The sequence below is a fragment of the Capra hircus genome, chromosome 14 (genome assembly GCF_001704415.2).
Source record: "Capra hircus breed San Clemente chromosome 14, ASM170441v1, whole genome shotgun sequence".
Classification (NCBI taxonomy): Eukaryota; Metazoa; Chordata; class Mammalia; order Artiodactyla; family Bovidae; genus Capra; species Capra hircus.
In genome coordinates, this window is record NC_030821.1 from 12,015,017 (window position 1) to 12,028,056 (window position 13,040).

Here is a 13,040-nt window from a genome sequence, read left to right on the forward strand (position 1 = left end):
TGTGTGTGTGTGTGTGTGTGTGTGTGTGTGTACTCTGCTGTGTCCAACTCTTTGCAACCCCTTAGATGGACTGTAGCCCTCCAGGCTCCTCTGCCTATGGGATTTTCCAAGCAAGAATACTGGAGTGGGTTGCCATTTCCTTCTCCAGAGGATCTTGCTGACCCATAGATCAAACCCATGTCTATCTCATCTTCTGCATTGCAGGCAGATTCTTTACTGCTGAGCCACCAGGGAAGCTAGGGTAGTCTAGAGTATTATTCATTCCAAAATAATAGAGTCCTATTAATATGATGTGATTCTTCTGGGCCCTCTACTGAACGTTGTAGATGATGTAAAGGATTCATCAGACTGAATAACCAGATTTCAAATTTTTCCCTCCCTGTGTAAGCTTTGGGAATTATTTAGTTTATAACTCTGGTCATTCTGTACCCAGGCTTGTGGAATTTCACACTTTATACAGCATAGTACTCAGCAAAGATGCTAAGGAATCCCTACACAAGTGAGTTTTTTTTCTGTGTTACTCCATCCTTTCTGGAACTCTGTCCCACAAGTACAGCCACCTCAGTCTCCCCCAAACTTTGTCTCTATCTCTTCAACTCAGCAAGTCTCTGGATTCCCCCCTGCCATATCACTGATCCATAAATTGCCTGTGGGCAGAAGGTTGGGGGATTCACAGGATTCACAGGGCTCATCTTAGCTCTTTTCCTTCTCTCAAGAATCAATGTGCTGCCTGTTGTCCAATGTATGAAAACGACTGTTTCATCTATTTTACCCTATTTTCTAGTTGTTTATGGTCTGAAATTAAATCCAAACCTCCTTACTCTTCACAGAAAGAGTGAACTTTTTCTCCTTAATCTTCATAGGAAGGTGAAATCTTTCTAGATGGTTCTTGATATGCACCCATGTTTGGGAATTCCTAATATTAACAACTTTACATAATTCTTTTTTTCTTTTTGGCCACATCACATGGCACGTGAGCCTGTAGGATCTTGGTTCCCCAACTAGGGAACAAAACCATGCTGCCCACAGTGGAAGCATGGAGTCTTAACCACTGGACCACCAGGGACATCTTAATAATTCTCATCTATATTTTATCAGTGTATGATATTATCAATGGAATTGCCTTCCCAGATTCAACTTAGACATATGCATTTCTGATAACAATACATAGCATTATATTATCTTGTATTCTTAACCACTATATTACAGAGCGGCTTATACTAATATTATATATTATATTCAGTTCAGCTCAGTTCAGTTGCTAAGTTGTGTCCGACTCTTTGCAACCCCATGAATCACAGCACACGAGGCCTCCCTGTCCATCACCAACTCCCAGAGTTCACTCAAACTCATGTCCATCGAGTCAGTGATGCCATCCAGCCATCTCATCCTCCATCATCCTCTTCTCTTCCTGCCCCCAATCCCTCCCAGCATCAGAGTCTTTTCCAATAAATCAACTCTTCGCATCAGGTGGCGAAAGTATTGGAGTTTCAGCCTTAGCATCATTCCTTCCAAAGAACACCCAGGACTGATCTCTTTTAGAATGGACTGGTTGGATCTCCTTGCAGTCCAAGGGACCTTCAAGATTCTTCTCCAACACCACAGTTCAAAAGCATCAATTCTTCAGCACTCAGCCTTCTTCACAGTCCAACTCTCACATCCATACATGACCACTGGAAAAACCATAGCCTTGACTAGATGGGCCTTTGTTGGCAAAGTAATGTCTCTGCTTTTGAATATGCTATCTAGGTTGGTCATAACTTTTCTTCCAAGGAATAAGTGTCTTTTAATTTCATGGCTGCAGTCACCATCTGCAGTGATTTTGGAGCCCAAAAAAATAAAGTCTGTCACTGTTTCCATTTTTTCCCCATCTATTTCCCATGAAGTGATGGGACCAGATGTCATGATCTTCGTTTTCTGAATGTTGAGCTAAAGCCAACTTTTTCACTCTCCTTTCATTTTCATCAAGAGGCTTTTTAGTTCCTCTTCACTTTCTGTCATAAGGGTGGTGTCATCTGCGTATCTGAGGTTATTGATATTTCTCCCGGCAATCTTGTTTCCAGCTTGTGCTTCTTCCAGCCCAGCATTTCTCATGATGTACTCTGCATAGACGTTAAATAAGCAGGGTGACGATATACAGCCTTGACGTACTCCTTTTCCTATTTATTGTAGAGTATTAATATAGTGTATAGTATTACATACTTCATTATAGAGTATATTATCTTGTATTCTTAATCATTACATTATAGTGCATTCCAGAGAGCATTTCATGTAACTGATATCCATCTACATTTAAATCTGGAAAACACTTGCTGCTGCTGCTGCTGCTAAGTCGCTTCAGTCGTGTCCGACTCTGTGCCACCCCACGGACGGCAGCCCACCAGGCTCCCCCATCCCCGGGATTCTCCAGGCAAGAACACTGGAGCGGGTTGCCATTTCCTTCTCCAGTGCATGAAGGTGAAAAGTGAAAGTGAAGTCGCTCAGTTGTGTCCAACTCTTAGCGACCCCATGGACTGCAGCCCACCAGGCTCCTCTGTCCATGGGATTTTCCAGGCAAGAGTACTGGAGTGGGTTGCCATTGCCTTCTGGAAAACACTTACATAAGTTATATTAGTGGATATTACACATTTTGAGTAAGGTCACATAAGCAAAGAGATATTAGCAAAAATAACATACCTCCAAGTACCTGACAATTTGAAATGGCCATATTGATAATCAGATTGTTTGAATATCCCCCCAAAATTGTGCCACTAAAATTTTACATTTTAAATATCACTCTGAAATTGTCATCCTTACCCAACCCCTAAGTTTCATCTCATCATCAACTACTGCCTGGAAATTAAGATCAGAGTGATCCAGGGTGAGGGAGGGTCAGGACAGAAAGATCCACTAATTTACTGGGCATATCACTTGGAAAATTTTAAAAATAAACAGCATTTTTCCTTTTCATTGGAATACTGGGATCAAAACAGTTACACCAAAACACTTCCTAAATCAAAATAACCACATCCAAATGGCTGTGTCAAGCAGGCCTGTTAAACTGTTTTCCTTCCTGTTATCTTTTTTCAAAAGAGAAAGTGACTTAAAAACAAATCCCATTTAAAAAGATCACAGTTTCTTAAATATTTTGTTTTGGCTCTTAGTCATCTATTTTTGTCTGTCTAGCCAAAACAGATTGGAATTTTCTAAACAGACCTTGAAATGATAAGTGAAACCATGAATTAGGAGACTAAAGAGTAAATTGAATGTGAGAGGACATCTATCTTCTTTGCTCATTCATTGAGGAAGGATATCTTCCACCTTTATCCTTAAGCCCACAGGGCCATCACTCTTTGCTGTTAGATTAGGGAATGGCTACAATGTGATTTTCAGTAATATTAATAGCTCAGTCGTACTTCTTGAGATAAATGAAAGCAATCCATGTCTATTAATACATATTCCTAACACAGTAAATGACTGCAGGAATGTGCTTGGATGCCCATGGCTGTTGGCAGGCCTCGGGTTCACCCTGGCTATCGCCCAGAAACAGGAGGGTTTTTGTCACGTGACTGTCTCCTTAGGACAGCTCCAGGGTGGCAGCTGGCTTCCCCAAAGCAAGCAAATCAGAGAGTGAGAATGAGAGGGCAGCCCGAGAGAAACCACAGTCTTTCTCTTACCTAATATCAGCAGTGACACCCATCACTTCTTCCAGATTCTATTCACTAGTATTGTGTAACCATATCCCACCCACACTTTTGGTAAGGGGATGATACAAGGGAATGCACAGGGAGTTGGAGGCAACGTCTACTTAATTGATCTTGCGTGCAAATTGCAACTATTATCTTCCAGATCACCAGGTTGTTATTAAATTTGCTTGACACTAATCAGTCCAAGGCCCTTCACTACAGCTGAGCTTGTCAATCACTTACTCCTTTTTATGATTTTCTTCTCTGATTTTTTTCAGCACTTTAGTCTGCAAGTTTTTGTCTTATTTTTTGGCCTCTGTTTTTATTCTTTCATAGGGCTACTTACTCTGCCAAGAGTTTTCACCTTATTCTCACCACAGATATTATTTATCTGTGTGTTTGTGTATCACTGAAATGAACATTACTATGAACACTACTATCTACTATGTATTAAATGTCCTGACATCAACCACTCTAATTGGCAGAACCATTTAAAAATTAAACTCCTTTGAGTCAGTGGTCCAAGCTTATTATTTTCACATATTCAGCTCTGAGGGCAGACATATTGGAGATGTCTTTGTATTAAATCTGAAATCACCTGCATAAGCAGGTGGGAGTAAGAACTGACCACTCTGCTTTACTGCTTTCCATTTTACTTTCGGAACATATGATGTAGTTTAAAAGCTTGGGTTTGTTCTGCATTTGCTCATCTGAAAGTGATTTCAGTTGAGTAATTTAATGATTGGAACATTTCATAGCTTTTTCCAGGGCACCAAAACTTTTAATGTGGTTTATGAATTTCTGCATCACTCTCTAGCTGACTGTTCTCAGCTGCTGGGGAGTCTACCAAGTCTCTCTGTAATTCTATAGTTCTGACCTCAATAGGGATTTTCATACCTTTTATTTCCTTAAAATATTTGCCAAATGATCTTAGGCTCTGATCGTGGTGAAATATCAGAGATAGGAACAGTCCAAGGTGGGCAAAGATGACTATAAACATTTACTTAATAACCTTTTGGTGGAAGAGTCCTTGAACCTGCAATCAGGGAACATCCAAAATTCCTTCTGAAGACTTGACATGAGTGGAGGGAAACAACTGACAGAAAGGAAACTGCATGGGCAAAGGTGTAGAGTGGTCACCACCGCTCCTGCCTGCTTCTTAGGAATAAAAAAAAAGAGTAATAGTCCTTTGTGGATTAAGTGTGGATTAATAATGCATGAATCTAAAGAAAATAATCCTTAGTGTCCTAATTCAGGGGGCAAATGTCATGTCAATCATTGGGTTGACTCTTTGGATAAGGTTCTCATTGACAGAGCAGTTTTCAAGATGCACTCTTATTGAGTATTCACTCATCCTCAACAAATGCTTTCCTCCTCATTTTTCTTTCCTTTCCCTTACTCTGAGCATCTTTCCATGTTTCCTTTACATTTTAAACATGATTTTATAAAGAAACTATGAGCATTACTAATGCTAAGCTGTATTAAAGAGCTGGGCATATGTCAAGAAGAAAACTATTTGGGGCACAGTTCCAGAAAACACATGCCCAAATGACTTCATTCCTAGCTCCACTGCATGGTATTGTCCTTGGCAGAAACGTGGCAATTAAATCCCTACAAATTCTGAAATAGCTGGATTCTTGGGTTGAGGTTTGTGGCAAAGAGTTTTGCTTAGAGTTTTAAATTGTTGTTTCACTATAGCAGAAAGTTATTTTTAACTTTCATTTCATTTTTCTGTATTCTTGTTCAATCATGCCTAATCGTGGGTAAGGTGAGGCTTCCCAAATTAAATCGCAGACCAGTTAAAGCTAAAATGAGATTTCTGGGTGCGCGGCCGTAGCTCGGAGGGTCGAGGCAGAGCCGCGGAATCGCCGCGAGATCCGGTGCCCATCGCGCAGCCGGTCGGCCAACCCAGCGTCCGCCGCTACAGCAGCCATGGGAGCGCAGGTGGAGACCATCTCTCCCGGAGACGGGCGCACCTTCCCGAAGCGTGGCCAGACCTGCGTGGTGCACTACACGGGGATGCTTGAAGATGGAAAGAAATTCAATTCCTCCCAGGACAGAAACAAGCCCTTTAAGTTTGTGCGGGGCAAGCAGGAGGTGATCCGAGGCTGGGAAGAAGGGGTTGCCCAGATGAGCGTGGGTCAGAGAGCCAAGCTATCTCCCCAGACTATGCCTATGGTGCCACTGGGCACCCAGGCATCATCCCACCAAATGCCACTCTCATCTTTGACGTGTAACTTCTAAAACTGGAATGGCAGGAGTGGCCTCCTCCCTGCGCTCCCCATTCTTGGATGTGCCGCAGAAGGATCTGGCGCCTCCAGACGCGCACAGCGAGTCTGCATGGAGCTCTTCCTGCCGTTCCACTACACTCTTTGTATAAACATCTTCCCAGACTGAATGTGTTCTGTCACCAGCTTTGCTCTTCCCCTTTCTCCGCGTATGTGTGTTGACCTGAACTATATGCCATAAACCTCAAATTACTCAGTTTGTTTTTGTTTTGGGGTGAAGACTGAGTTTCAGTCCTTTGGATCTAGGTTTCCAATTAAGTATTAGTCAAGTATTAACAGCACAAGTAATGGGTTAACTTTAGGAATTGGTGTTGGGGAGGGTGCAAGAATCTTTATTTTATTTTTATTTTTTGGATAAAAGTTTTATCTATTATATATTAAATGTTCTTGCTGCTGCGCTGCAAAGCTATCGCAGATTCGAGGCGCTTTTGAGGGCCGAATTATTCTCCAAGTTGAGACACATCCTCGGGTTGAATTGAAAGCCCTCCAAAACCACAGTGGGAAGGGGGAGAGCCTTTGTCTCCACTGCCCCACCCTCACCCTCTTCGTAGACCCTCTGCCTTTTGAAAGCAGATCGTTTTCACTGAGATGTTGGACATTGCAGATGTCTGTTCCCCAAGCCAGCAGGGACCTCTGAAACCTTCATGGCCTGGCCTTTTTTTTTTTTCCATCCTGTGGTTTTTCTAATGGATATCCAGGATTTTTGTAAACGCATAGCTATCCAAGCGCTACTTCCTAAATTTCAAGAACTTTAATCGAAAGTTAAATTGAAGGTGCTGTTTGTAGACACTTAACACCCATGAAAGCACAGCCATCATGACAAATCCTTGAGTGTTGTCTTAAGAAAGTGATGCTGGTCATCACAGCTTCAGCATCTCCTGTGTTTTGATGCTCAGGTCCCCCTGCTGATCTCAGAGTTTCCTGGCTTCTCCTTGCCCCCTCTCACCCCTTTGCTGTCCTGTGTAGAGATTTGGTGAGAGAAATTGCTGCCTACTCCCTCAGCCTACCCCCATCCCCTGCACTACACATGAGTTTCAAGTTTTATTATTGCAATAAAAGTGCTTTATGGTGGCTTTTCTCAAAAAACAATAAATAAAATAAAATGAGATTTCTGCCCTTTAATAGTCTTTGACAAGGAGGGACACAGATTTTGCTTTATACAGTCAACAGGCAAACAACCTTGGGCTCAGGCGAGTTGAGGCAACTTTACTAAAAAAGAGAACTGAACTTCTAGAAGGTCTTAGAATACTGCAGTTTAATTCAACACTTACCAAGAAACTGTTTTATTAAAGATTCTTTGCTGGCAGCAGAGTTACAATGATAATAAGACATGTCTCTTGCCCTCAAGCTGCGCCGAGTGTGTGCTGGAGAGGGGTGGGGTGAGGGGACGTGAACACATGAATAAATAATTAAAGAAAGACTTGATGCTCTACAGACCACCTTCTAGACATGTAAGATGAATAAGGCAGAACATGTGTCAAATGGTAACAAGTCTTAACCTTCAAAATGTACAGTGTGGAAATTCGTGAAATTCAAAGTTGTGCAAGTACAACTCTTAAGCAAGTGAATCAAATAATGTGCTCTATTAGACCTCAGTGGTGGCGTGGGGAGGAATAGCTGACGGAAGACACTATAGCTGATGAGTTACATCTCTGCATCTACATTCCCTGAAGGGATTCTAAAATATGACCATTTGAGGTCCTCTCTGCACTTTGTGTGTTAGTCACTCAGTCGTGTCCAACTCTTGCAATTCCATGGGTTGTAACCCACCAGGTTCCTCTGTTCATGAAATTTCCCAGGCAAGAATACTGGAGTGGGTAGCCATTTCCTTCTCCAGGGGATATTCCCCAACCAGGGATTGAACCCAGGTCTCCTGCCTTGCAGGCTGATTCTTCACCCTCTGAGCCATGGACTTTGGGGATCACTTTTCATGAGGTGAGGCAGCATCCATGCTGGTTTTCCCCCCAAACATCCTCATTCCTGGGCTGAGAAACCATAGGTGAGTTCAATCTCAGTGTTGTGTTTGGTCCCCCAAGGGAGTCCACCAGAGCACTCTGGGGAAAGAAGCCTGGACAGCTGGCCGCCGTGGCCTTTGCTCGTGTTCTGGTAAGTAGGAGGAGAGCTCATGAGGTAAGTAAAGCTAGACGGATTGCAGGTACTGAAACTGAAGGTGCTTCAAACCTGTAGGGAAGAGAAAACTATTTTTGTGTTCTCCCGCAGACTGGATTTTTTCTCCTAGCTGGTTCTTCTCCAGGGCTATCCCTAAGTCTGGATTCTGCCCACCCCGTTCAATGCTTGTATCTCCTTGACATTTTCTGCCCACATCAATCTCTCCATTTATTGAAAGTTCAGCAGCTAACTCTTTGCTGCCATCGATGTATATCTTGGCTCCATAATTAGATTCTAAGTTAAGCTACTCACTTATTCGAATACAGAGCCTCTCCTACATGCCAGCGCCATGCTCAGTGATGGGACACAACAGCGAACAAGGTTTCTGCCCCTAAAGAAGCAAACTAATAAAGGACATAATATACACTATGAAAGTGCTAGGAAGAAAATTAACAGGTGGATAATAACAGGCAGGACAGCTTGGAGGAGACCAACTTTACACTGAGACCTAAAGCAAGAGAAAAGGGCGGACACAGAAAAGGGGGTTAGAGGTAGGAGAATCTTCGAGGCAGAGGCACACGTAAAGAAACAGAAGCGGAAGGAATTTGCCCCCTCAAGGAAGTGCTAGATGGTCCATGTGACTAATGTATGGTGAGTAAGAGGGAGGAGGCAGGAGATGAGGTCAGAGCGGGTAGGGGTTGGATAAGAGAGGCTAAGAATCGGACACGACTGAGTGACTTCACTTTCACTTTTCACTTTCATGCATTGGAGAAGGAAATGGCAACCCACTCCAGTGTTCTTGCCTGGAGAATCCCAGGGACGGGAGAGCCTAGTGGGCTGCCGTCTATGGGGTCGCACAGAGTCAGACACGACTGAAGCAACTTAGCAGCAGCAGCAGCAAAGGAATTCAACGTTATATTTCATTTGTGCAGCATTTGACGCTCAGTCCACAACTTCTTTCAAAAGTCCTCTGGATGCCCAGCACAGATCTTTGCCTTGAGATGAGCTTTCAGCAAAGACTTGCTTGTTGAAATGACTGAGTGCCCCCAGTCTTGCACCAACGCTTTCAGAACCTCCTGCCCATCACTCATCCTATGCCCAACTTCAGAGTCAGGTCTTTGGTCTGTCAAGGGTCTCTCTTCAGCCCTTGGGGTGGACAACGCTTAGCCCTCACACGTGCTTTTCCCAGGAAATGGAGAGCTCAGTGGGTGAGAGTGATCTTGGTGAGCAGGTCTCATCACCAATTCTCTCTCTTTCTTTTTTTTTTCCCATTTTATTGAGGCAGATAGCAATGGACAATTAACACAGCAAGAGACTTAAAAGTGTACAATGTGATGAGTTGATATACGTACATGTTGTGAAAGAATTCCTCCTATTGAACTAATTAAATCGACACAGCCATCACCTCACATATTTACCTTTTGTGTGTGAGAGAGAACTCTGAAATTCTACTCTCTTAGCAAATTTCAGTTGTACAGTACATTGTTATAAGACTAACCTGCTTCCTAGAGATGGCTCTGCAGTGTAGTTAAAATCTGAGAGTTGGGAGCTGGGCTGCCAGAGACCCTTATCCTGGTACATTACCTATTAATTGTGCTGTACAAGATGAATCTGTTCACCTCCTAAGCCTCGGGATTCTTCCTCATAAGGGTGCTTTCTCAAAGGGTTTCTGTGAAGATTAAATGGGATTATGCATGGAAAGCCCTAAACACGGTGCCTGACACGTGGTGAAGACTGAACAATTAGCTATTGTTAGCTACTGCTAATTAATATTAACATTAGTATTAGCAACCATGGCCCTTCAAATACCCTAGATTTCCCAGTTCTATCCTTCCCTTCTCTATTTGGAGAAACCCTAAGGCAGAGCTGGGCGCCACTTCTGCGATGGGTTCCCAGACCCTCAGATAGAAGTGAAGGTCGCCTGTTTCTGCCACCGAAGCAGTCCGTGTGCACTCCACCTTAGTCTGACTTGAAGCTCAGCTCATTGCACGATCATTGAAGTTGTCTCCCTTGTGCAATTGTGCCTTAGAACAGAGACGTGCCTCTTTGCAACAACGATCAATTCAAGATTCGCTTTCTTTTTCACATTTTAACCTCTCTGCAGTTGAGGATGCATCTTACTAATAATGGCATGGCAACGTTGATTTGCAGAGCTCTTTTCTTTCTTCTCTGGTGGCTCAAATGGTAAAGCATCTGCCTGCAATTCAGGAAACCTGGGTTCGATCCCTGGGTTGGGAAGAGCCCCTGGAGAAGGAAATGGCTACCCACTCAAGTATTCTTGCCGGAAAATCCCGTGGACAGAGGACCCTGGTAAAGCTACAGCTCATGGGGTCTCAAAGAGTTGGCCACGACTGAGCAACTTCATTTTCTTTCTTTCTTTCTTTCTTAGTGTCACTTGAAATAACAATGCATCTCACAAGAGCTGGTTCCTTATATTAGATGAAATATGGTAGTTTGGGGCATGGACTTCAGAGTTAAGACTTCTGGGGTTGTTTACCTGGTATGCAACCTTGAGCAAGTTACATACTTCACCTTTCTCTACTGCGGTTTCTGATCTGTACAATACACATAATAATTGTATCTCCCTCATACTCTTGTTGTAAGGACTCAATGACAATATTTTGTAAGGCATTTAGAATAGTACGGGGCACATGATTAATGCTGTAAAATTACTAGCTAATGTGATTTGTGTTCCTAGAGACTAGCTCAATATCAGGCCATGGTGTGGTTGTAGCTTTTTTAGTCTCCAAGTCGTGCTGGACTCTTTGTGACCCCATGGACTGTAGCCCCCAGGCTCCTCCGTCCAGGGGATTTTCCAGGCAAGAACACTGGAGTGGATTTCATTCCATTTCATTGCTCCAGGGGATCTTTCCGACTCAGAGGTTGAACCTGAGTCTCCTACATGGGCAGGAGGATTCTTTGCCGCTAGCCATGGTGGAGGCTCAACAAATATCTGACCTACAGATAAGCAAAAGGACAAAACAGCAACCTAACTGTGACGGCCATGGGATGCGGCGGGGCGGGGCGGGGGGGTGGGGAAGGGTATCAGATGTTCCCTCAAGAGGCCCCTCACTGCAGGAGCTGGAGGATCGCCACCTCCACCTTCAGGATCACATCCCCAGTCAGCAGCCTGGCGGAACAGGGGTTCTGAGATCGGAGGCTTCTGCCGAACGTCGGCTTCTCCAACAGTCTTTGCTTCGAGCTCGGCATGGGTTTGGCCCCGGGCTCTTAGAGCTGCACGGCGGGCCTGAGGCTCCTCCTAAAGGTCCTCCCGCCTTCCTTGGCTCCTTCAACACCCAGCACCCTTCCCTCACCCTCCTTTTTTCCATCCCTCACAGGCCTTGCCTCTCACAGAACTTCCCCTTGCCTGTTTCTTTCTCGGCCTCCACTTCCTGAAAGCCCTTCCTGGAGAACACACGGGCCCTTCCAAGGAAGGGTCACTGACACTGAGCTGGGAGGACGTGGAGCAACCGGGGAAGAACTCACATCCCGAGAACACCTTACCCCAGGACCAACTTCCGGCTCAGCCGGAACCGGGATGCCAGTGATCCAGCGCCGAGGCGTGCAGCCTGCTTACTCCAGGGGAGGCTTCCCCTTCAGAGGCCCCAGGAAGGCGCTCAGAGATCCCCCCACAGAGGCCCACACTCGGCAGGGACCCCCCGAGGCCTCTCCCCTCCTGCCACTCAGGGGACCTTTCCCTGGTTCTCTGTGTCTGCCGCCAACCAAGGCCGCAGCAGACCCCCGAAAATTCCACCTCTGGAATCTTCTCTTGGCCAAGAGCCAGAAAGTCTCACTTTAACTTCGGTTACTAAAAATACATTCTGTTTCCTCCCAGTCCTGTGCTTAATTCAAGTAACTAAAATGCTGCGCGTACACAGGTGCTATTTTTATTCCCACCTCCCTGGTGCCTGCCCTCCTCCCCTCCCAGTGTAGCTTTCCAACTCTGGGACTTACCCCCTCAGCCCAGCTGTTGCAATGGAAAGAATGAGAACTCTTTCTCCCCGTCAGAGGAGCCCTTGTTTCCATAGCTGGGCTTCACTCCTCTTCCTGTCCCACCGGGCACTCCCAGGATGAGGATCGTGTGTAAAAAGGTGGGGGGAGGGGTGGACTTTGATTTCTGTCCCAAAACACCAAGAGCTGTTGGAGACAAATAACTTGTGGAGGCCCCAAGTGTGACTTGTGCCTTAGCCGTGGACATTATTACCCCTGGGTTCCAGGACAGTCCCTTCCCCTTTAGACCATGTCAGGATGCCACCCTCCTTGTCCGAAGGGCCCAGATGGCTGACACATGACTAACAGGGCATACAGTCCTTTTGACATGTCGAATGGGGCCTGTACCATGCTCGAGGTACAAGTTGAAAACCAATAAAATGGGAAGTAACTGTGTTATGAAAAATATTCTTTGTCTTTAACACTGTCAAGAAGTAGTAGTATTAGTCGCTCAGTCGTGTCCGACTCTTTGCAATCCCGTGGACTGTAGCCCACCAAGCTTCTCTGTCCATGGGATTCTTCAGGCAAGAATACTGGAGTGGACTGCCATTTCCTTCTCCAGGGGATCTTCCTGACCCAGGGATTAAACCCAGTCTTCTGTACTGCAGGCAGATTCTTTACCATGTTAGCTACAGGGAAGACTGTCAGGAATGTCCCTTTAAATAACCAGGTCTCCAAGCACAAGAAGATCACTTTACAGAAATGTGTGTTTTCGGAGTAATTTTTGCTCTAGTCTACAAAAGTTCTGCTCTTCCACAGGTGAAAGGCGTGTCTTTCTTCTCAGCTTCATGGTCGTAGTTCACAGGCTCCGGTGCGCTGGCAGGGTGACCTGAGTCTGTACCCACCAGGCCTCTCTCAGCGGAAGGATCTTGGAGGGCCGAGGAATGGCTCTCTTGACAGCAACCCCCCACCTTCCTTGAGCTCTAGGTCATGGTCCCTGTTTCCACATGGGAAAAAATGGGAGCAGGCTCGGGTCCAAGGTGCAAGA

At 45.0% G+C, this 13,040-nt stretch overlaps 1 pseudogene; it reads left to right on the forward strand.

Moving 5' to 3' along the window:
- LOC108637472 lies at positions 5,598 to 11,610 on the forward strand (annotated as a pseudogene).